This window comes from Lytechinus variegatus, chromosome 4 (assembly GCF_018143015.1).
Source record: "Lytechinus variegatus isolate NC3 chromosome 4, Lvar_3.0, whole genome shotgun sequence".
NCBI lineage: Eukaryota > Metazoa > Echinodermata > Echinoidea > Temnopleuroida > Toxopneustidae > Lytechinus > Lytechinus variegatus.
Window position 1 is genome coordinate 55,881,418 of NC_054743.1, and position 24,743 is coordinate 55,906,160.

At 36.5% G+C, this 24,743-nt stretch overlaps 1 pseudogene; it reads left to right on the top strand.

Annotated features, from left to right (window-relative positions):
* Positions 1-16,367, top strand: part of LOC121413080 — a 29,348-nt pseudogene extending 12,981 nt beyond the window's left edge.
* Positions 16,368-24,743: the final 8,376 nt, after the last annotated feature.

Sequence of the window (24,743 nt, forward strand, 5' to 3'; positions counted from 1 at the left end):
ATCATCATTCAGTTCAAGTACTGTCCCAGTAATGCTTCAATTTAGTTATTCTTGGGATAATGTCGGAGTGGGGAACAGAAAGGCTTTCAGGTATACTTAAAAGTTCGTTGTCTCTGCTTTCCTGATAAATTGGGGAAGGCTATTCCACAGCTTTGACCCAGAGATGTAGAGGCTCTGCCACTCCAGGTAGTGTGACTGAGAGATTCCCTCAGCAATGCTTGATCTGCTGATCTGAGACTGCTTGTTGGTCTATGTTGAGATAAGAGCTTTGATATGTAGGGTGGAGATTTATCGTTAAGCGCTTTAAATAAAAAAGGACCCCAAGTTTATGAGCTAAGTGGTGTGCTATAAGGACCAAATATTCGAAGCTAATGTGCTTTTATTTGTACGGGTGTGACGTCTTGTGCTGATCACTTGGCAATCCAGGAACTTAACCATAGCGTGGACTATACTCGCAAGAAACGCAAAGTCTCTACAAAGTCAAGAAGAGAGCAAGACTTGGATGGAAATAATGAAGCATTCAAACAGGGGGATCCATGTTCAATGGACTCATCATTGTACAATATGAGTGCATGGGGTAACTGCTCGTGACAATAGTCAATATCAACCAAGCAGGGAGTGTAGGGGAGGTCATCATGGTTGATACACATAATCTACATGGAATTTTAGAGAAAAGTATCACGTATGTGTTTCCTTGAATATTCATAACATGTCAGATGCTTATGTGCATAATATGTAAATTATACTTAAAAATAATAGTACTGTATTATGCTGATTAGTACTGTATTTGCCATTCTTAGTGATTACATCGATATTGATCTAGATTGAAATGTTTTCATAACTGTTTTTGTGAGAAAAGTCAAAATTTCTGGATTTTTCCCATATATATATATGGTTATATGTTTATGCAAATGAGGTAGATTTATTTACGATTTTTATTTAAAAAATGAATAATTTGTAAAACTCATCATGGGCTTCAGTTCAATTCGTATTGTTTCCTGCACTTGATGTCCAATATTTGGATTACTTTCCTTATTTGTAATTTATCATGGCTAATTTGCATAAAATGCAAATTTTGCGATTTTCGTATATGCTTGTATATTTAAGGACTTTTGATATGGTGTTTAGGAAACATTCCTGTATTTGCCATATTCCAATTTGAATAGATAATCTACTTGCAATTTTTGAGGGATGTATCACCAGTGTGTTTTCTTGAATATTTATAAAATACATGTATTAGATACTTTCATTTGCATTATATGCAAATTACACAATAGACTCTAAGCTTAATACAAATTTATTCAACATCCTCAGTGATAGCAGCATGTAAATTTCAACATTAATGAAATTTTCAAGCAGTTAATGAGAGAAAAATCACAATACCTACATTTTTCCATATAAGGATGCTTATTTCCATATTATGCATATTTGACAAAAAAAATTGAATACAGTTATTTATCATTGAGTTTCGCTCAAATTAAATTGTTTTGGACACTCAATTTGTAATCTTTGGGCTATTTTCCATATTTTTCTAACTTTCTATGGCTAATTTGCATAATATGCAAATTTCATAAATTTCCACTGCTTGGATTTCTTGGGATTTTTAGTATGTTGTTTAGGGGACCTTCCTGAAAGCGTTGCAGTGGAATATCTTGTGTTGCAATTAGTGGTGGGTCAAACCCTATATTGACTGGACTATTAGTAAGGTCCAGATTTTAAAGAAAATGTGCTCTTAAATAAAAGCTTTAGGCATTTTGTGTTCTTCAGGGGTCTGAATCCAAAAATCCTGTTTGCCAAACTTGATTCCAACGTTTCTATCCTCCAATCGCAAAAAAAAATGGCGGTATTTTTAGTGTAGTTTTTCATATCAAACGATTTCTATGGGTGATTGTATTTCAGAATTTTGGATCTATGCTTTATTTTTGATATATTCACCTGATTTAAACAACTTTGGGGTCAAACAAGAAGAGAATGATAGTTCCAAGAACAAAAATTACATCGGAAAAGTTTCGAGGTTTGCCAATGGTGCAATTTGGCAAAAAAAATCATGATGGCTTAACAAATGGCTGCTGTGCTGCAAAGTGCATATACCATCTACCTAGATACATTTTTGTGTTCTACCATGATTTTATGGGTAAAAAAAAATAAGTTAAGGCGAATCGCAGGGATACGCTGTTGTTCCATTTTGTCAAAATATTGAAGAAGGCTCCCAAATCTAGTTTAATTTGGCCACATTGATACACAAAACGGCGATATTTCATATTATCCCACGTAGAGCAATTATTTGTGACGCTGCTATGTTTTTATTGCTCCTAAATCTAAAGCATCCATCTTTGACTCCTTTATTGGCATTTTTTCTTGCATTTTTAGACATACAGGACATTGGTTGTCCTTTTAAGTTATCCTAATGTATTATTTGACCCTTTAAACGTGTTAAATCAAGGGTTAGACAACATTATCATACCCCTGTCGGATATCAAACAAACTGTCAATTCTTAGGTAACAACATCCATTTTAGACTCCATTTTTTGAAGCCATCTTAGATTTTAGGACATGCTGGAACCACCGTTTTTCCTTGTAACCTGTCTAATTAATGTAATACTTACCCTTTAAACTGTGGATTATATACCAAAATCGTATTCTCCATGGACCTGTTGCATAAAACTTTTTACCTGAGAAAACTCAGGTATTTTTTATCGGAGTTTTTGCCCTGTTTTAAAGTCAATGGCAGAAATCAGACTAACCTTAGTTTTCAGTTTTTACCAGAGTTTTCCCAGGTACAAAGTTTTACGCAACCTTTCGCAAGTGGTTATTAAACAATGTATGTCGGTTAGGGTTGCAAAATCCCCGGGAAATTTCGCGTTGAAAACTTTCCATGAGAATAAACGTGAATTCATTTGGAATTTGGGGATTTTCCAGCAATTTTCGGGATTTTTTTAGAAATGTTGGGAAATTTCAAAAAGTAGCTACATGTATTTTCTGATATTTATATAAAGGAACTGAAAGGAATGCCCTTTGAGATGTTGTTTGGTTGTGATTCGTCAGCAAAAAGTTTCAAACCAAATATTATGCTAAGACAGACAAAGCAGAATTTCAATAAATGGCATGTTTTGCATGTCAAAATGGAGCAAAAGTGTGTAGAATATGGCGGCCATATGACTTTTTTGGAGTAATTTAACATCATATTCAGGTTGGCAAATGCCATATTTGGACTCAGCGCCCTCAAATTATGCTCAAACACTTCCTAATTAAGCATTTACACGGTTTTCCTAAGGCAGTCTACTTTTTCTCAATCTGGATCTGACTCCCTTCCCATTTTTTGTCGCTGTTCTTATCTACTCCTTATAGCGGAAGGTTGGTGAAATACTTTATCTTGTTATTAAACTAATGTACGTCTCAAAAAGAAAAACGATATCCTGCCATATAAGCTTCTTAACCCTTACCTAAGATCACTAGCGTTTCTGCAAAAGTTCCATGGGTATAGTATTGCAACATACCCCCTTCTTTTTTATGAAACTGAATGGTGCAATATCATCATCATCATCCTCTCCACCAGCACTATACCACCACCACCACCACCACCGTCATTACCATCATCACCACCACCACCACCACCATCGTCCTAAGTTTAATCATCATTAACCAGTTTTCAAGCTGTGCAGAGTGAACAATTAGATATAGGTTCCTTATAAAATTCTTCATTTTGTTTGTGATAATCGGACCGATAATATTCAATAGTATTAATATTTGGGCATGGCCCTGGAAGCCGGAGTGTTCGGGGTACGTTGGCGATGGTGGGGGGGGGGGGAGGTGCTGCGTGTATGCGTGTATTATTTTCCATAGGCAGCACCCCGAGGAATTCTGGACGGAGTGACCAAATGGAGAAAAACACGTTTTTTCCTTGTAAAATTTCTAGGGACAAAAATGACAATAAAATATATATATACATACATATATATATATATATATATATATATATGTATATATATATATATATATATATATATATAAATAAATATATATATATATATATATATATATATATATATTATATACATATATATACATGTATATACGTATAAATATATTTATGTTACTCCAAACTGAAGGTCGTTTCCGGCCCGAGAAATAATGATGTTAATGATTATAATATTTTTTTTGCTTGTCAATTTGACATCAACAATGCCATTCAAAAATCATTCTTAGGGCCATGTATTTCGATTTTAGATATATATATATTTAAACAAATAAAATCGAAGTTGTAGTACATATTCAAAACAGTTTAGACAGTTCAGTGACACTTTATAATACATAAAGAATATAAATTACCTGAACTTGCCAAGAAAAGCAATGCTTGTATAAAAGGAAGTCATTAAACGGAGTTTCAATACTAATTAAAGATATATACAATAATAGAGACGGTAAAACAAGTAATTTACAAAAACAAATCAAATTAAACCGACTACAATAAATAAGAGAAAGTGATTTAGGTGATAATAACACGAATATGTTAATACAGGTATAAAATTATGCTAAGGAGAAACGAAAAAGGCAAAGGAATACAATTCGGTATATATTTCAGGAGAGAAAATTAAGATAGTTGGTAAATCAGATTAAATCATGAGCTCTAAAGGCGACCGCACACCTTAAGATTGGTCTGCCACCCGATTTCAGAATAAAATGTAGTAGAATTTGATGCTAATATTGAGATATTGAATATCTTACTGTGTAATGTTCTAAATCATTGTTAGAATACCTATGCTCAAATCTGTGACTATGCTATCATCTTTCTTAGAATAAAAGCGAATTTAATATCTAGTTGTAATGACGTCATAGCAGTCGTACGATTGGCTACGATTTGAAACTAATTTGACATTTACTCGAAAATAAAGGCTTGGAATCTTTCAAAATGGTTATATTAGTATTTTTTCCAATTATTTTCAACCTTTAATAAAATGATATGGTCCATTTACATTTTTAGAAAATGAGCAAAATGCGAGTTGTCCCAAAATCGGATGTCGAACAGTCGTAAGGTGTGCGGTGGCCTTAAGACCCACACGTATAGCACGTAAAGCATATACCATAAAAAGGGATTATTGTATTATTGGCGCTCACTAAAATCGTTATTTATTTAAGTATATATATTTATCTTGAATAAACTTTCAATGTCATGAGAGTGATAAGCCAGCTAGATGGTAATAAGTAAACGGTATAGTATAGCATTCAGACGTTGATGGATATTTCCACCACTTATATTTGGATTGATACGCTTGAAAAAATATGGCATGCCAATAATGATAAACTTGAACTCAAGAAACACTAAAAGTAAAATGTATAACCAGACCATTTACATTAAGAGTTCAATGTAAAAATGGTAGAGGTACAAATTTGACCCCCCCCCTTGGATATTTTACCTAGCACTCGTTTTGTAAGTTTACACCCTCCTTGGCGCCTTTACTGTCAAAATTGACAGAGCATGTCAGGTTACAAAGTATCCCATTAAATGCCATCGAAGATCTGAAGCTGTTAAAAATATATATTGGAAGATGTGGGGGGGGGGGGTGTATTGATTGAGCATTGAATTGAAGTGCCTCTTTAAATCATATTTTTATGTTGTTTTCCTTTATTGATTTATATTGGACTTTAGGCTTATTGCGTTCAAAGGTTCAGAACAAGGAAAGGAAGTTATTGGCGTACTTTGCACAAGGCCTGATAGTGATTTAGGAATATTAGTTAACAGTTTATCTGAATTAACAACAATTTCAAAGTTACTGTTTACTTAAATAAGAAACAAACAGAAATATATGGTGTGTATTGTTTGAATGACTTTGATTACGAGGCTAATGATTGATTGAATATCATGCTTTGTTGTATGATAATTGTCATGACGATTGCAGTTCGTCTTGAGAATTATGGGACCTTTCATACGCTCACTTAAAAACTATGATTTGAATTAGAATTCTCGAGCAAAGGCGGTTTGGGTCATTGGTGACTTGCCAATCAAATCACTGCATCAAAAATACAAACTACGATGAGTGAATGACAATTGTATGATCTACGGAAGGGCTTGATAGGTCACGTAGGTTCCGCCTCCAAAATATGTTTTGGAGGTCAAGCCTTTCATACGAAAAATTCGTACAATAATTTGAGTCAAACTAAACTAGAGTTCACATCCAGACTAGATTTTGAATTCATGATTGTGATTAGCCTTCGTAACTCAGTTCTATTTTGGTTACACACGTCTGTATCTATTTTTATGAGGTTGTCTAAATTTCTCTGGGTGTCTATATTTCTGCGGTTGTCTATATTCCTGAAGTGGTATTTAATTCTGTGGAAGTCTTTACATTTCTCAAACTTTCTATCTTTCTGTATATATTTCTGTGATTGTTTTCAATTGTATTTTTATCATTTATTATTTTTTTGCGATTGTCTTGTTCTTGTGTTTGTCCTTAATTATGCACTTATGTTTGATTCTGTGAATTTCTATATTTTTGTATTTCTTTATTTCTAAAATTTCTTCTTTTAGATATTATATTTCTGCATTTTAATATGTTTTTAACAGTGTATAAATATGCAGAGAGTCTAAAGGGCCTAGGCTTTTGATCCGAGCAGACTCTTCATCGGAGGCAAAATGACAAACATATAAAGTAGAACCATAATATCAATATGGTTGTTCCACTTTACATGTTTTTCATTCAGGTATTAAGTAGATGAAAAGTGACTCGAAATTAACAAACTCCAATCAATCGATATGCTCAGTGTTAAAACAATTGAAAAAAAATGTTGCTTTATACACTCTAAAAACACTGAGTAAAATTTTACCCAAATTGGGTAGAAAGGGAACATGCAAGTTTGCAGGGTATTTTTTACCACAAATTGGGCTATTTCAACGCAACATTGCGTAAAACTTACAACATATTGGGTATCTTTCTACCCAACCAACATGCATGTTCCCATTTTACCCAATATTGGGTAAACCTGTTTTTAGAGTGTAAGCTTATACTAATACTTGACATAGTGAATTCATCATTACGGATGCGTTTTTTTATCATTTGTCATGCAGTCTCCTGATGCCACTATGCCTGTCTCTCTTAGTGTCTGGCGTGCCAGGATCGGCACGTACATGCGCCGTAAGCAGAAAGTGTATGACTACTTCTACTACCTGAGGAGGTATGTTTACGGTCTTAAATTAATTGAAAAGGCGAAGAAAGCAGCTGAACACTCAAAAGAAAATGACAGAGGCAATCGCCACAAATCGTCTTTCAATGGCTATTCATCTGGTGAAAATGGCAAAACTGGTAACACATGTCGACAACCTCCGCCTTCTACCGATGTAAAACCGAATCCCACCCAAACTGAATCTCAAAGTGACCGTGATGTTAAAGGTAGCAAATTCGAAGCACGTTCTCAGACCAGTTGCGTTGTGGCCATTCACTCTTCGTGTCACATTAAAAGACCCGATCAAATCCCTCAGGATATGGCTTTAAGTGCTGATGACCGTACTCTTTCAACATGTTCAACCTCTTCAACAGAACAGGAATCCATTCCTGCCCCGGAGCCTACCACGCCCTGTGACTTAGACGACGAGCTGGACCTGAGATACATAACCATTCGTAGCGTATCACCTGTAAACCACTGCAATTCGACTCAAACAAATAAACCAGACCATGAGCCAAACGGCACATCGGAGGTACGTGTAGCTACATCTGTCATTTGTCATGAAGATGACAGTAATCATGAGGAGACATCACACCTTTTACCGTCGGGGACAGTTGCAGATGACCAATCTTTGACTAGTTCTGAACCTGAACACACATCATCGAGAAGCAAGGCAGGTCTTAAATTTACTAACTCCTTTTAAGCCCATTTTATAAGTAAGAACGATTAGGGAGCAAAAGTTTTAACCATAAACGTGATAAAAAAGTAATGTGTTCATGCAAAAGCAATATGTAACGATTTCTATAAAAGTAGGCCTACCTAACACGATTTAACTAGCCATTATTCAATGAAAAGAGTTTGTGACGATTCCATTGCTTAAAAATAAGCTTCTGATTTAAGCAATTTTTTTTTTGAATATTTTGAAATATCAAGGGGTTACTAATATTAACGCACCATTATTCAATAATAATTGATAATAATAAACGGTTCATAGACCTACATGTTAGTTCCGCTGTAATCATGTTTTGATAAATACAAGCGTGTAAGTTTCATTGATACTAAAACGGAAAGTTATGAAATTGATAGAATAATAGAAACAGTTTGCAATGTAAATTTTCTGTTACCGTTGCATCTTTGTTCTTCCTATGCCCCCCTCTTCATAATCGCAGGTCGCAGAACGTCATGAAACAACAATATTTCTAGGCAGGATATCTTATACACTCAGTGGAGAAGTAGATGAAATCAAGCGGATGTACGTTGCTGTTGAGACCAATGTGCTCCTACTGAGGTCTGGTGACGTGGAGCCAAACCCGGGTCCAGATACCAAGTGAGCAGATTTAATTCAGGTCCTACAGTACCATAAATCCATTGCTGATTTCAAGAATGGGCAATTCCATTCTAGTATAGTCCAAGTATATGCATCGGAATTCGAATGTGTCCCATCAAGGGGGTCCCGGGGGGGGGGGGGCACTTCCATTCACGAGTGGATACCATGCGCGACCATGGGTCTCGAAAAGCACCCTAAACACGTAATTTCCATATTCTGAAAATGCACCCCTTAACAAGTAGGGGCGTGTGAAACCCTACCCTTAACAAGTATTGGAAACAAAACGATACTCTTGGCAAATATCACCTGAAATGAACTCCTAAACAAGTACAGGAATTTTTTATTGTTACGGGTACTTCGGTCGTCGGCTTTACCTTATTTGGTTTAGTACGACCCACCTTATACATTTCGCGCAAATCGGACTCTAAACACGAAGTGTTGGGGCAAAAAGGACATCCTTCATAAAACGTTTTAATTTTGTTTTATCATCCCCGCAAATTTGACCCTAAACACTTAATCTTCCTAGCAAAATAGATACCCTTTTTATTTTCATTTTTTGGTTTTTGACACCCTTATCACGTTACGGACGTAACGTGCCCTACCGTGAAAAAGACATCATTTTTACGTGTTTTTTGGTCGCGCATGGTATCCACTCGTCAATGTAAGTGCCCCCCCCCCCCCGGCAAGGGGTACACAGGGCTGAAAATATTATGATTTGAACAGATAAGGTATGTGTCAAATTAGAGAAAGAAGACGCCGAACATTTAAGTTAAATCAGATAAGGATTACTAAAGATTTAAAATTTGAAACGTTCAATTATTTCATGAAACATTTTTTGAAGTATTCATGTATATCGAATGAGTGAGCTAATCATATCGCATTCCTATTTATTATCTTGCATATTTTTGCATGAAATTATAATTTTATTCAAATTATGTCAAACAAACCTGAAAAAATTAGATTGGCAACTGATTTAATGCATTGGGTAAGGGAACAGAGCAAAAATATTATAGCGTGAAGCCTGCAGGGGGCATGGGGTGAACGCTAGAGGCATGGGGTAATCAGAATTAATCCACCATGCCGGATGCAGCCAGCATGAACGGTTGTTACTAAGTAATTGCCCCGTTCAGCACTCAGGCAGCATTGGGTCAAAGCCATGCGAAATTCAATTTAATCCCCCATGCCGGATGCAGCCATTATGGGCCTCTCTACAACCCCATTCAGCACGCAAGCGACATGGGGTCAGATCATGGTGCATTTTCAAGATAATCCCCTATGCCGGACGCAGCCAGCTTGGACGCCCACTAATAGGTAATTACCCCGTTCAGTGCGCAGTCGGCATGGTGTCAAAGTAAAATGCATTCAAAGCTAATCCCCAATCCCGGACGCATTACTTCCATAAAAAGACGTATGGTATTTCGGGCCTCCTTAAAAGAGAGAGGGGGGGGAGATGAAGTGACTCAATTTCCCCCCCCCCATTACATTCTCGCATCTGGCAATCATGTGATGTTGTATATAATTGCTCATAAGTGCTAAGGTATTTTCGCTTTATTTTGTTATGTTATATGTTAATGTTGTGTACAAGTCAGCTCATTGTTCGGGGGGGGGGGGGTGGGGAACTTTAATTGACGACTGGATACCATGCGCAAAAGGGATGTCTTTTTCAAGATCGAGAGTGTCAGAAAACACTGAATTAATGAAAAGATTATATATTTCTCTATTTCTACACTGTATAATAATGAAATAAATACTATCATGAACATACTACAGACACGTAATAATATTCTCGTCCACTCCAAGCTCTAATTGGTTCTGGAATAAATTACCACTCAGGCTATACCATTCCCGTATGCTTGGTACCATATGAACTCTTGTGAGCGGCATCTTTATTCGACAAATTAAAATAATAAATAAATCATTAAAACAACATTCAAATAGTTAGAATGCATTTTTGTATCGATCGTTTTAATCGTTCAATCTAAAAGTACAGAGACGGCGGAGTTGGTAGGAAGTTTCAGTCCTCACCCCCTTCAGCAAACACGTACAAGAAAAAGCCGAAGTCTGTATAAATTTGTGATTTTGGTTGGCCGGTCTACTCCCTCGATCTCACATTCAACTCAACCCCTCTATTATAAAAAAAGGCTCAGCGGTCCCTGTTTTTTGTTTATTTAAAAAATCAGATATTTTGGTTTTGATGATAACCAGGGTAAGCGCCCCAAATGTTTGTTTGCAGTAATGGAAAAAAATGCGTGGGTGTTTTTTTTCTATATAACGAGTTTAGTTGCAAAAGGGGTTAGGTCCACTTTTGACCATTCCGAGAAAAAACATGTTTTTTATTCTCACTTACTGCAATATTCTTATGAGAAACTAAATTGTCATGATGTACTACCCTATCATGCGAACATAAAATTGGGTATAAAAGAAATCTACCAGTCTTCATTTTTTTCTATATATTCTTTTAAAAATCATTATCGTGGACTTAACCCCATTTGCAACTAAACTGAAATGAATCCAATCGATTTTGATTAAAAGTGATTTTTCCTTGCCACTTTTATTCATGTTTGCATGTCAGTTTAAAAAAAAAAAAGGTTTTGAGACAGAGAACAATAACATTTATGAAGAATGGACCTAGCTCCTTTTGAAAAAAATGATTTTTCTTTGCCATTTTGGATCACTTTTGAATAGGAATTTCAACTTTTCTTTGGTATCATCTTAATATAGAACTACTAAAAATCTATACATTGAGGCCCAAAAATCAAATTTGATGAAAAATGGTTCTAACCCCTTTTTCGAGTGAGCTCTTTATATGATTCTTTTCTACCACGCTATTCGTCGGTTAAAAAGAAAGAAATTGGCGAAAAGGTAGGAACATCAATAAAATTTAGATCGGTATCAACATATTTTTTTTCGGGGGGGGGGGGGGGGGGGGGGGTGGTAGGTCACAAATGAGTAAAAGATTGTAGGATTGAGAGGGTTCTGTGGGGACAAGCCAGACAAACATGTTTTTTGCAGGGGATGCCTTAACGTAATTTCTCCTCCTATATTATTTTATTTCAAGAGTTTTTATTTTCATTACAAGAGTAATAATAAAAAGTCATCAGTCCGACAAGGGTCTGAGGACAGAGTTGTGACAAACAAAACGTGTTTGTTTTTTAAAGTGATATAATCAAACTTTAGATCGGTATCAACATATATATTTTTTTTTTGGGGGGGGTGTTAGGTCACAAATGAGTAAAAGATTGTAGGATTGAGAGGGTTCTGTGGGGACACGCCAGACAAACATGTTTTTTGCAGGGGATGCCTTAACGTAATTTCTCCTCCTATATTATTTTATTTCAAGAGTTTTTATTTTTATTACAAGAGTAATAATAAAAAGTCATCAGTCCGACAAGGGTCTGAGGACAGAGTTGTGACAAACAAAACGTGTTTGTTTTTAAAGTGATATAATCAAACAAATAAAGTCATGTTATTCGTTTAAGTAGATATTCATGGAATTTTAGCAAAAGCGCACTTGTCTATTCCCCCTTTTTATCTCTGTCTCTCATTCTCTCTCGTTCTCCGTGACATCTGAGCATTTTTTTTATTCTAGAATTGCCCTAAATGATTCTTCTTTCATCCTTATACTTGTTATCACCCAGGGGAAGCGCTTTTACGCAATATGACTCACTGTCATAAGCACCTGTGTTGTCGGTAAATGAAACAAGGTTTTTTTTTGAGATACTGGTTGTTGGTCGAAATAAAAAAGAGTATTCATAAAAGCTTTTTGTATTGCTAAGTTCGAAAAGCATTCAACAGGTCGTCCTGCCGATAAACACTAATCTTCCTTTTGTTCGGGGCGTTGACCATCTGTATCCTGCTCTTTTCGGAAGGAATTTGTTTGAGTGGCCGCCCAGACATTCTTTTGTTCGGGTAATGCCGATATATCATGCACTACATGGACGTTTCCCTTTTGAAAAGAGCATATGAATGGTGTGCTAAACTGCTTTCTTTTCTCTCTTTTTTTTTCTTCAAAATAATGAGAAGAAGAGGGATGATGGGGTCAAAAGTGCACCGAAATCAGCTCAAAGTACTAAGTCATTACTCTCGTCACTACAAGATTTTTGTTTTTCTGAAAATACAATTACAAATATATATATCATTCTAGAGATATATCTCCTTGATGAAACAAATAATAAGACGAAAGTGGTGAGTAAACGCATAGCTTATTACGTGACGATCTTGCAGAAAAGATGTTAGCGTATACTCTCAGAACAACGATATGGATCAAATTACATGATCAGGTGCCTATTGCAGAAAGAGTTGCAAGCCATCGCAACTGTAAAAAGCATGCGCAACTCGATCTTCAACCAATCAACAGCACGCATTTGGGACTTGTGATTGGTTTTTTGGCTTGCGTTTAAACGTAACTCTTTCTGCAACGGGCCCCTGGCCTAGTGCTCGCGCGCGTAAGTGCTCGTCATACAACTTATTTTCCCCGTCTTACTCCAACGAAAAAATCGGGTAAAGTCGAAATGATTTCCTATTTTCGGGATTTTTGTTATTGAAATAAATTTATAAAGGAAATAGTACGTGGCACAGGTTTTAGGACATAAAGATTTCAAAAAGTTAAAAAAACTCCGTCGAATCAAACCAAACAAATCTCGGCTTCTGTAGAAGCCCGTCGTAGCCCGTCGCACCCAAATGATTAAAATTTATCACGGGAGCACGCAGGGGGCATGGTGGATTATTTCAAGAGCAACTGGTGGTAGGCTGCAGGTGGAATGGTGGATTAAATTGGAAAGATTTTGCACGGCAGCACGCAGGGGGCATGGCGGATTATTATTTAGAACATCCGGTGTTAGGTTGCAGGTGGAATGGTGGATTAATTTATAGAGATTAGACGCGGCAGCACGCAGGGGGCATGGCGGATTATTTTTAAGAGCAAGTGATTACCGCCTGCAGGGGGCATGGGCTTCTTAATTGGAGCGTGCTCTAGGGGAAGCCTGCAGGGGGAATGCTGTGATATTTTTGCTCTCGTCCCTAAGGAATCCAGTGACCCCTCTTTTTTTCAAGGGAGACATATCAAACACCCATGAATGAAAATGTCAAAACACAAGAAAAAAAGTGGAGACAACATCAGCCCACCTAATGAATATTCAAGCATTTTTTAAGACCTTTTCACGAAATATTGCTGAAAATCAAAAGTCATTAATTGAGTGACTTGCTATCAGATTGTGATGAAATTTTAAATATTGGAAGAGGTGACATTTAATCGTTTATATTTTACGTAACCATATTCAACTCGGAATACTCGTTTAACCTTAATAGATAAACACTCTTCTTTTAAAACTGTTTATAGCAAGCTGCAAAAGACGATTCTTTTCATATTCATTATTTTTTTATCATTTACTTGTTATTTTTGAAGGGCAAAGTTTTATTGTAACTATGTGAAGTACTTTCCTGAATATCGATAATAACAATTTCATCAAAATCTAATGCAAAAATAAACTAGTAACATTGGAACACATGTTGACTCATTTTCTTTGAATACAATATAGCCCTGGGAATCTAACTGAGTTCGAACTCATTCTCCTTGCTGACGGTATGGATCCATCAGACTTCAGGAAGGTGGGACTAGCTTTAGGATTCACTGAGGCTCAACTAAGTCGGTTCAAGGAAGACAATATTGGCAACATAATGCAAGCTACCTATAAGATGCTTTGTGAATGGCTGAAGACAGTAAAGCATCAAGAAGCAAGGGAAATTCTGTCCAAAAAGTTAAAAGACATCAATCTGGTACAACTGGCCGACAGTGTACGAAAAGGTGATCAGTATTATACAAACTTACATGTGCACTACTGTCACGTAGATAAACGATAAAGATAACAATGAGGGTTTGACGAAGTGTCAGAGTATGACGATGAAAATATCAATGCTAATTGTAATAGTATAAACATGCAAAGAAGATATCGTCAAAAATTAAAATGTAGACAATAGGTAGTGCAAGTATAATAACAGCAATGCTAATTACGATTCGAGAACAATGGACAAGAACATAACAGATTGGACATAGTAATTCAAGATTCAAGATTCAAGATTCAAATATTTATTGTCTGTAAAAACACAGAATCATAATAATGATCACAAGAAAATGAAGTTAGTCCTTCTCAGTCAAAGTGAGCAGCGAAAAATTAAATAGGCCTTCTTTGAAAACTTTACAAGATGTATTTCCCAAATATACCACCTCCAAACTAAAAATCCATTCGAATTGTATTTTAATTCAATTGACACATGTTAGTTTGTCTCTCATAACAGGCCAGGTCGGTGATCACATATTATCACTGACAGAAGAGGAAATCCAACGGGTCATCAAAGAGGTCAAAGAATATTCTGCACTTCATCACTGTCAGATTCAAGCCGATCCACTGAACAGCAGCCTTCTGTTTCAATTAGACCGGATCTTCACCAACTTAACGTTGTTGGAAGAAGACAAAGGAACTACTTTAAAGGCACCGATACTCTACGCAGACCTGCTCAAGACTAAAGTCAACGGAGTCCTTCCTAAACGTTTGTTGGTTGAAGGTGAAGGTGGTGTGGGGAAGACAACTCTTTGTGCAAAGATCGTTTGGGACTGGATTCATGGAGCCTGTTATCAAGATTTCACATTGGTTCTTATCGTCCTTCTTCGTGAATTGGAGGGTAAGACTCTTGGAGAGATAATAAAGTCTTATCTCCCAGACGACAATATGGTTACAGCCATGCAGCTAAATAAGCACGTCTTCTCCCATCAGAAAGACGTCTTTCTTGTTCTGGACGGCCTAGACGAGTTAGCTGGTGATCTTAGCAACTCTCATCAAATCGGTCTTATCATCCTCAATCAGCTTTTTAAGTCAGGGAGGGTGCTAATCACATCTAGAAGATGGCGATCAGATGAGATACGGATGAAATCGGATCTTAGAAAGGTGTATGCATTCATTGCCGTGGAGGGTTTCTCTGGTGAAAATCTCTCTTCCTACGTCACAAAGTTCTTCCATCCAGACAAAACTCCAGCTGAGGAGTTGACCCTATTCATATCAAACAACGATGTCATCAGAGAGAACATGGCTCCTTACCCCCATATACACAGCTATGCTATGTATCATGTGGAAAGAATTCGATGGAGCGCGTCGCATAGCAATGTCGAAATTACAAACATTTTCTCAGCTCATTAACGAGATGGTCCAATTCTTGGTCGATCATTATCTCTCAAAGCTCGGTCTGTCTGCAATAGACAAGGAATGGCATGTTCAGCGTGCAGACATACTTCGCAATCTATCAAACATCGGTTGTCTTGCTTTCCAGGGGCTCATGGTAAGACGATTGGTGTTCACTGAACAGGAGTTCAAGAGCTGGCCAGGGTGTGTAAACACAGGTTGTCAAGTTGGAGTACTCACTAAACACAAACCTATCCTTAAGAGGAGACACCAAAGATACACTACACATCCCGCAGACTCATCTGTGCAGTTTCCCCCATAAACTGTTTCAGGAGTATCTATCAGGGATGTATCTGGCATCTCTTCACAACTCAAACAGAAGTGAGTACGACAGATTGATTACGGATATAGTCGGAAATGCACGTGAATTCCGGGAGCTTCTGTACTTCACTTCGGCCCAACAGAAAGAGGTCGGATTGGATATCATATATCGTCTCATACGATCAATGAGATTTGGGAAGAGCGATGATGACTACATTGTCGATGTAGCATATGAGAGTCAAGACCAAACAGTGGTCAAAGCTGTAGCAGATCATCTATCAACTTCACCCGGAAACACACTTACGATCAGGAAGGAGATGCAGGCGCACACGGTATCAGGACATATCTTCATCATGAATCATCGTAAAGTGGTAAATAATTTCAACTAAAAGTACACACCCTCTTAATCCAAAGATATAATTTGTAAAAGACTAGATATTATTTTTTTTCTTATTTCTATTTTCTACCCGTAATATTCAAAACAAACGAGACCGAAGAGTACTTATCCTCAAAAACATGAAATATTCAAAGAACATCACTCGGCCCAATTTCACTGTTCTTTATATATCTGTCACAAAATACACCCCTTGTAAAGAAATAAATGACGCAAAAAGAATGATGTAATTTCAAATATTGAATAACATTTATTAGATAATAAATTTTAAAGAGTACAGAAACGCTTTCAAAAAGATTTATACACGCCTGATAACCCCTGCCCTTTGGTTTGTTTCGGTTCGCCTATCATTGTGATGCAACAATAATTGTCTAATGTTGGTTTACTGTTCATTGTGACGCAACAATAAGCCTGATTAGTTTTGGTTTGCGGTTTATTGTGACGTAACAAGGTTGCTTGGCAACAACATGCGCGCTACTGGATGTGCGCCCCTGTTGCACACGGACATCACATGCACATCATGTGATCCCGGCGGCGCGGAATTGCGTCGCGCGGAATCGCGTCATTCTTTCGTGGCTTTTGTCAAGAAAGGACGTGTATGTCTAGTCTGGAACAATTTAAAATACCCACCCACCATCCCCAGTAGCGCCACCTCATATTCAGGCGTGCAAAAGAATTTGTACCAATGATGGGATGGTTTAATGTAAAATATGATTGGCACAATACTTATTATTTCATAAATACGAAAGCACTTATATGTTGGTGAACTGTAGGTAAAAGTGCACGTGATCAAGAAAAAAAGCAAACCGGTGGGGTAGGAATTCACTTGGAAAAGAGTTGTCATAACATGTCCCAATATATAGCAGAGTAATAATAATAGTAATAATAATAATACATTGTATTTATATAGCGCTTAATACGTGATGTTTCTAAGCGCTTTACAAAACAATTAAGTAACATACATCAATAACATTGGACAGTTAACATACAAGAAAGGAAATGTACAGCGTAAAGTATTTTCATATGACAAATTACAAATTAGCTAAGAAAAAACTGCCTACTCATGTTGGGAAGTACATGAACAAATAATGAAAATAATAAAAACTATGACGTTTATTAATTAATTAAATAGTTCGAATACAATCAGTTTAAACAAAATGAATAATCAGAAATACTATGACATATGCATTATGTTCGAACAATAAAACAGGCAATAGCTAAACATAAACAAACAAAAAATCAAGGAATAATCGTTTGATATTGACAAGATTAACTTAAAACTTAAAGGAAGAATTGTAGAGGTAAGTTTTGAGAGAAGCTTTGAATGATTCGAATGACGGGGCATCCCTCAATTCTATGGGAAGGTCATTCCAAAGCTTTGGAGCAACAACACTAAATGCTCGGTTCCCATACCTTGTCCGAGCTCTGGGTCCTTGGGCCAGTTGCAGATGAAGATGTGTAGAAGATCGGAGTCGAATGGAGGTTGTCGGGATCCTGGGTGAGAGAAGGTCGGTAATATAAGAAGGGGCTTGACCATGTTGGGTTTTGTAAGTTAGAATCAAGATTTTGAAGATGATATGTGCAGAGACAGGAAGCCAGTGAAGAGAACGGAAGATAGGGGTGATGTTGTCGTGCTTTCTGGAACGAGTTACAAGCCGAGCAGCCGTGTTCTGGATACGTTGGAGAGGTTGGATAAGAGAGTCTGGTAAGCCGCAAAATAAGCTATTGCAGTAGTCCAAATTTGATGACACGAATGCATGAACTAATCGTTCAGTTACACTTGGGGTCAGATACTTTCTTATTTTCCCTATCCTGGAAATTCCAAAAGCCGCTGCTCGAGACTTAGATCGGATGTGGTCAGCCATGGTGAGATTCTTATCAAGCATTACACCAAGATCACGGGAGACCTTATTACATCCGACTGACGTTCCATCTCCAATCTGCAGTACAGGGAGATCCCGAGCACCTCTGAACCTGGAGAAGACATGTAGAACCTCAGTTTTAGAGTCATTAAATTGAAGATTGTTCTTTAGTGACCAGTCCTTAACATCTGCTATACACTGCTGCAATTTGTGGAGGCCAGCATCATGTTCGTCAGGTCTGATGACAGGATACAACTGCGTACATGATGTGCTTGATTCCTTCATGTGTGTTAATGACCTGCGACAGAGGACCGGTGTACAGTGCAAATGCCAAAGGCCCAATGACGGAGCCCTGAGGGATTCCCTGGGAGAGAGGAAAAGTCTTTGAGATAGCGTTGTTAACTTTGACCCTCTGTCTCCGATTTTCTAAGTAGGAAACCAGCCACTGTTGAGCAACACCTGTGATATCATATTTACATTCAAGGATGGAGATCAAATTTCCATGGTCAATGGTATCAAAGGCAGCACTGTAATCTAGTAGAACCAATATCGCCTCATTACCCTTGTCAACAGCCAGTAAGAGATCGTTCATTACTTTCACGAGCGCTGTTTCCGTTGAGTGGAACGAACGATAGGCCGACTGCATTATGGGAAACAAGCAGTTATTTTCTAGATACGCTTTCAACTGGAAGCTCGCAACTCTTTCAAGAACTTTTGCAAGGAACATTTGGTTGGACACAGGTCTATAGTTCCGAAGATCATTAGGATCCAAACCACGTTTCTTCAGCAGGGGAACTACTTGGGCGACCTTGAAGCTGTCAGGAACACTCCCAGAAGACAGCGAACCGTTTACGATGGATGTGATAACTGGCACCAATTCACTCAAACACCCCTTGACTAACCATGTTGGAAGAGGATCCAGCTGGCAATATTTGGAAGTCGTGGCACTGATCACTTTTCCAACCTGGTTTTCAGATAGGGGAAGGCGGGGTAAGTTGTGACAGTTTTTGCTTTTTGCATGTTAGAATTGATATGATTAATAATCTTGTCGAAATAAGTACCTTGCCTAAAAATTTAATTCTTCTGAAATATTTTCCACCTTTATATAACTTTCTATCCACACACTGAAAGTCATCGTGACCTTTGAAAAAAACGATGTTAAATGGCTCAACTTGCCCCATATATGGGGTAAGTTTGAGCCACCTTCTGGGGTAAGTTGAGCCACAAAAACTATGTACAAAATGTATGAGGGGAGAACCAGCATGTCAATTTTTTGTTTAAAGTCTTTTCACTTGCTAATTCTCTATAAATACTAACATCCTTTAAAAGGAAAAGAGCAGTCATTTAAATTTGCGCCTTTCAGCCAGCATTTCAATCGATTTTTACGGTTCGTTGTCTTTTAAGATACATTACCATAGGAATTACCATGCCCCATGCTGTTTGGCTCAACTTACCCCAGTGCGAACTTAGTGCGATAATTTTGTATCCACACATTTATTATGCATCCATCATATAAAAGACTATGACAAGAATGAAGATCCATACCTGGACTAATAATATTGTTATCATGTCTTTATTATATTTAAAGATGTGTGTGTTTATAAAGCACTTATCTATTTCACACTCTTTTTTTACTTTTTTGGCTGAAATTCATATTTTTCCCTCTAAAAAACTACTTTTTGTTTCAAAGTTGAAAACAATGTGCTGGGGTTAGGGGTTATGCTATGGGTCATTAATACATGACACCACCACAATGTCTGACTCATTCATTATTGGCCTGGGGCTGGTGGCTCAACTTGCCCCTATGCTCAACTTACCCCGCCTTCCCCTACTGGTTCAAACGAGGAAAACACACTATCACATCCAGGAATTTCCCCTAATTGACATGGAGCTGGGTCAAATCCTTCAATAATTTTATGAATTTTCCTCTCGAAGAACTCACCAAAGTCATTTGCTAGTGACTCATCTGAATCTCGATCAGGAAGCACAGGAGCTCGATCGGGGCAAGACAGCTTTTGGACGAACTTGAAAAGTTGTTTTGTGTCACACTCTACAACTTCAGCTGACGGAAACCGTGATTTTGACTCTGTAAGTGCGTCATTGTAGGTCTTGCAGAGTTGTTGGTATATCTGCCTGTGGATCTCTAGGCCTGATTTCATCATCTTTCTCTCTGCACGGCGTTTAACTCGCTTAGCCTGTCGAATGGAGTCGTTGTACCAAGGAGCCCGTGGTCTTAAGGACACAACTGACGATTGAGTTGGTGCGTGCTTATCCAACAGTTCCTTCAGCACACAATTGTACTGTTGAACTGCTTTAGAAGAACACGATGAGAGCGAAGATGTATAAAGAGAAGATGCCAGAATATCTGACTTGAATAGGTCCATATTGATATCACGAAGCTTCCTGCAAGTTACAAGCTTCTTGGTGGCGGGCGGGCGTTCCAAGTTAATAGTGCACCATATACAGTCATGATCAGAAGGAAGACCCCTGATGGAATCAATCGCAGGGACCACTTCGTCGACCCTTCTGGTTATCAGCAGATCTAGCGTATGCCCCGCTCTATGTGTGGAAGACATAACATGCTGTTGGAAACCAGCCTCATCCAATGTATTGAGGAAAGTAATATCTCTGGTCCCAGCTGTGTCTTATCGTTCTGTTATCTTTAGTCTGCAATAACTGCATTCCCGAATATCAAAGGACAAGGATATTACTGCATGGAACTTCTTTAGCATATAAACAAAGCCATTTCTTTCGGTTTAAAAGTTTGAAATTAAGAGAATTTTGTACCTTGCAGGAGAAGTTGTCTGAATTTCACATGACAAGTTACAGATTACTCGGATGGGAAGCAATTGCTTGGTCGAACAAATATCTGCGGTTTAATAGTGGCTTTGCAGGCGTGGGCCGTGAGCATTGGCGGCGGAAGCCAACAATTTTAGGAGGGGACAATCCTTTTTTTTTTGGCAAGCAAAAAAAATCAACCCAAAAAATTTTGGGGGGACGTAGGAAAATAAGTTGACAAGCAAAAAAAAAAAGTCATCAACAACAAATTCAGGGGGGGGGGGTGTTGCACCCACAAATGCAATAACGCCCACAAATGTAATAACGCCCACAAACGTAATAACACTTTACCCACAAATGTAATAACGCCCACAAATGTAATAACGCCCACAAATGTAATAACACTTTACCCACAAATGTAATAATTTCACCCACAAATGTAATAATGCACTTTACCCACAAATGTAATAAATTTGAAGGGATTTTTGGCAAATCCGTTCTGAACTAAAATCGTATAGTAATGCGTTCATATAGCACAAAAGTGCAAAGTCTCTTTTCCTGACCCGGTTAATTAACAAATTATGATATAAATCCAAAGTCTTTATTCCAGACCCGGTTGTTTCAAAAATTATAATATAAATCCAAAGTCTTTATTCCAGACCCGGTTGTTTAAAAAATAATCATATGAGCCTAAAGTCTTTATTCCAGACCCGATTGTTTCAAAAATGATAATATAAGTCCAAAGTCTTTCCTCCAGACCCGGTTGTTTAAAAAATTACAATATAAATCCAGTCTTTTTCCAGACCCTGTTCTTTCAAAAATTGTTGTTGTTTTAGCTTATACGGCGCGTGTCATTCAGTAGTGAATATTTGCGCCAGATATAATTATAATATAAATCCAAAGTCTTTATTCCAGACCCGGTTGTTTAAACAATAATAATATAAGTCCAAAGTCTTTATTCCAGACCTGATTGTTTCAAAAATGATAATATAAGTCAAAAGTCTTTTCTCCAGACCCGGTTGTTTAAAAAATTATAATATAAATCCAAAGTCTTTATTCCAGACCCGGTTGTTACAAAAATTATAATATAAGTACAAAGTCTTTATTCCAGACCTGGTTGTTTAAAAAATAATCATATGAGCCTAAAGTCTTTATTCCAGACCCGATTGTTTCAAAAATTATAATATAAGTCCAAAGTCTTTTCTCCAGACCCGGTTGTTTCAAAAATTATAATATAAATCCAAAGTCTTTTTCCAGACCCGGTTGTTTCAAAAATATAATATAAATCCAAAGTCTTTATTCCAGACCCGGTTGTTTAAAAAAATAATGATATGAGCCTAAAGTCTTTATTCCAGACCCGATTGTTTCAAAAATTATAATATAAATCCAAAGTCTTTTTCCAGACCCTGTTGTTTCAAAAATTATGATATAAATCCAAAGTCTTTATTCCAGACCCGATTGTTTCAAAAATAATAATATAAGTCCAAAGTCTTTTCTCAAGACCCAGTTGTTTAAAAATTATAATATAAATCCAAAGTCTTTTTCCAGACCCTGTTGTTTCAAAAATTGTAATATAAATCCAAAGTCTTTATTCCAGACCCGGTTGTTAAAAAAAATAATAATATAAGTCCAAAGTCTTTATTCCAGACCCAATTGTTTCAAAAATGATAATATAAGTCAAAAGTCTTTATTCCAGACCCGGTGGTTTAAAAAATTATAATGTAAATCCAAAGTCTTTTTCCAGACCCGGGTGTTTCAAAAATTTAATATAAATCCAAAGTCTTTATTCCAGACCCGATTGTTTCAAAAATAATAATATAAGTCCAAAGTCTTTTCTCAAGACCCAGTTGTTTAAAAATTATAATATAAATCCAAATTCTTTTTCCAGACCCTGTTGTTTCAAAAATTGTAATATAAATCCAAAGTCTTTATTCCAGACCCGGTTGTTAAAAAAAATAATAATATAAGTCCAAAGTCTTTATTCCAGACCCGATTGTTTCAAAAATGATAATATAAGTCAAAAGTCTTTATTCCAGACCCGGTTGTTTAAAAAATTATAATGTAAATCCAAAGTCTTTTTCCAGACCCGGTGTTTCAAAAATTTAATATAAATCCAAAGTCTTTATTCTAGACCCGGTTGTTTCAAAAATAATAATATGAACCCAAAGTCTTTATTCCAGACCCAATTGTTTCAAAAATGATAATATAAGTCCAAAGTCTTTTCTCCAGACCCAGTTGTTTAAAAAATTATAATATAAATCCAAAGTCTTTTTCCAGACCCTGTTGTTTAAAAAATTATGATAGAAATCCAAAGTCTTTACTCCAGACCCGATTGTTTCAAAAATAATAATATAAGTCCAAAGTCTTTTCTCAAGACCCAGTTGTTTAAAGAATTATAATATAAATCCAAAGTCTTTTTCCAGACCCTGTTGTTTCAAAAATTGTAATATAAATCCAAAGTCTTTATTCCAGACCCGGTTGTTGAAAAAAATAATATGAGCCCAAAGTCTTTATTCCAGACCCGGTTATTTAAAAAATTGTAATATAAGTAGAAAGTCTTTATTCCAGTCCCAATTGTTTCAAAAATGATAATATAAGTCCAAAGTCTTTTTTCCAGACCCAGTTATTTCAAAAATTATAATATAAGTCCAAACTAAGATACCATAATGATATTCCAGTGAAAAAAAAAGAAAATCGAGCTTAGCCTTTTCTCCAAACCTGTTATTCAAAAATTGTAAATAACAATACAACAACAACAAAAACTGTATAAAGACCCCATTATCTTATTAATGCTGGATAACATGGACATATAGCGTAGTCTTTCAGCCAGACCCAGTCATTTGTTTTTCAAAATAAGGCTAAGAGTAAAAATATAAATAACTCCAAATCTAATACCAAGCAATCCTTGAACCTAAGAACATGTTTTTAAAAAGAGGTTTAGAATGTTGTCTTTATTCCAGACCTAATCATTACAAAAATTACGAAAACAAAATCTTCTAACATAAGACCCTAACATATTCTCCTGGAATAACATGAGTTTTAAAACGTACTCTTTCCTCCAGACCAGGTTATCTAAGAAATTAATTAAAAAAGAAAATCAAATCTAAAACCAGTTTTCAAAAGTTACACCCAGTAAAAAATATGTCTGTACCCCACACCCAGATTCTTTTGTATAATAATACTAAGACCCATACAAAACATTGTAATTATGCATTTGCAAAGAAAACGCACATTTTCCAGACTTGGTTTTTATTTAAAAATGAAATTGTCTAAAACAAATACCCAATAATCTAACTACTGTGGAACAACATGGAGATCGATTGTAGACTTTCCTCCAGACACAATTATTTCAAGAATAAAAAAAACAATAAAACCCAACCCCCAACAACAAATCTAAGAACCAACAATCCTCCAAATTAAGACCAAGTACAATAGCACATGTTTAGAGCGTTGTCTCTATTCCAGACCCAGTCATTTAGAAAATAATTCAAACAATCTTAAAAACAAGACTTTGTCATATTCTTATTCCTGTTGAATAACATTATTATTATGCTTAGACCTTCGTCTAGACCCAGCTATTTATAAGATAAACAAATATTGAAAAAAAATGAAAGCTAAGACCAATCTTTAAAATTAAACCCAGTTAAAATGCTTGGGTTTAGAGAGTTGTCTTTACCCCACATCCAGTTCTCTTAAAATACAAATTAAGCAAAAGATTAATCTAAAAACTT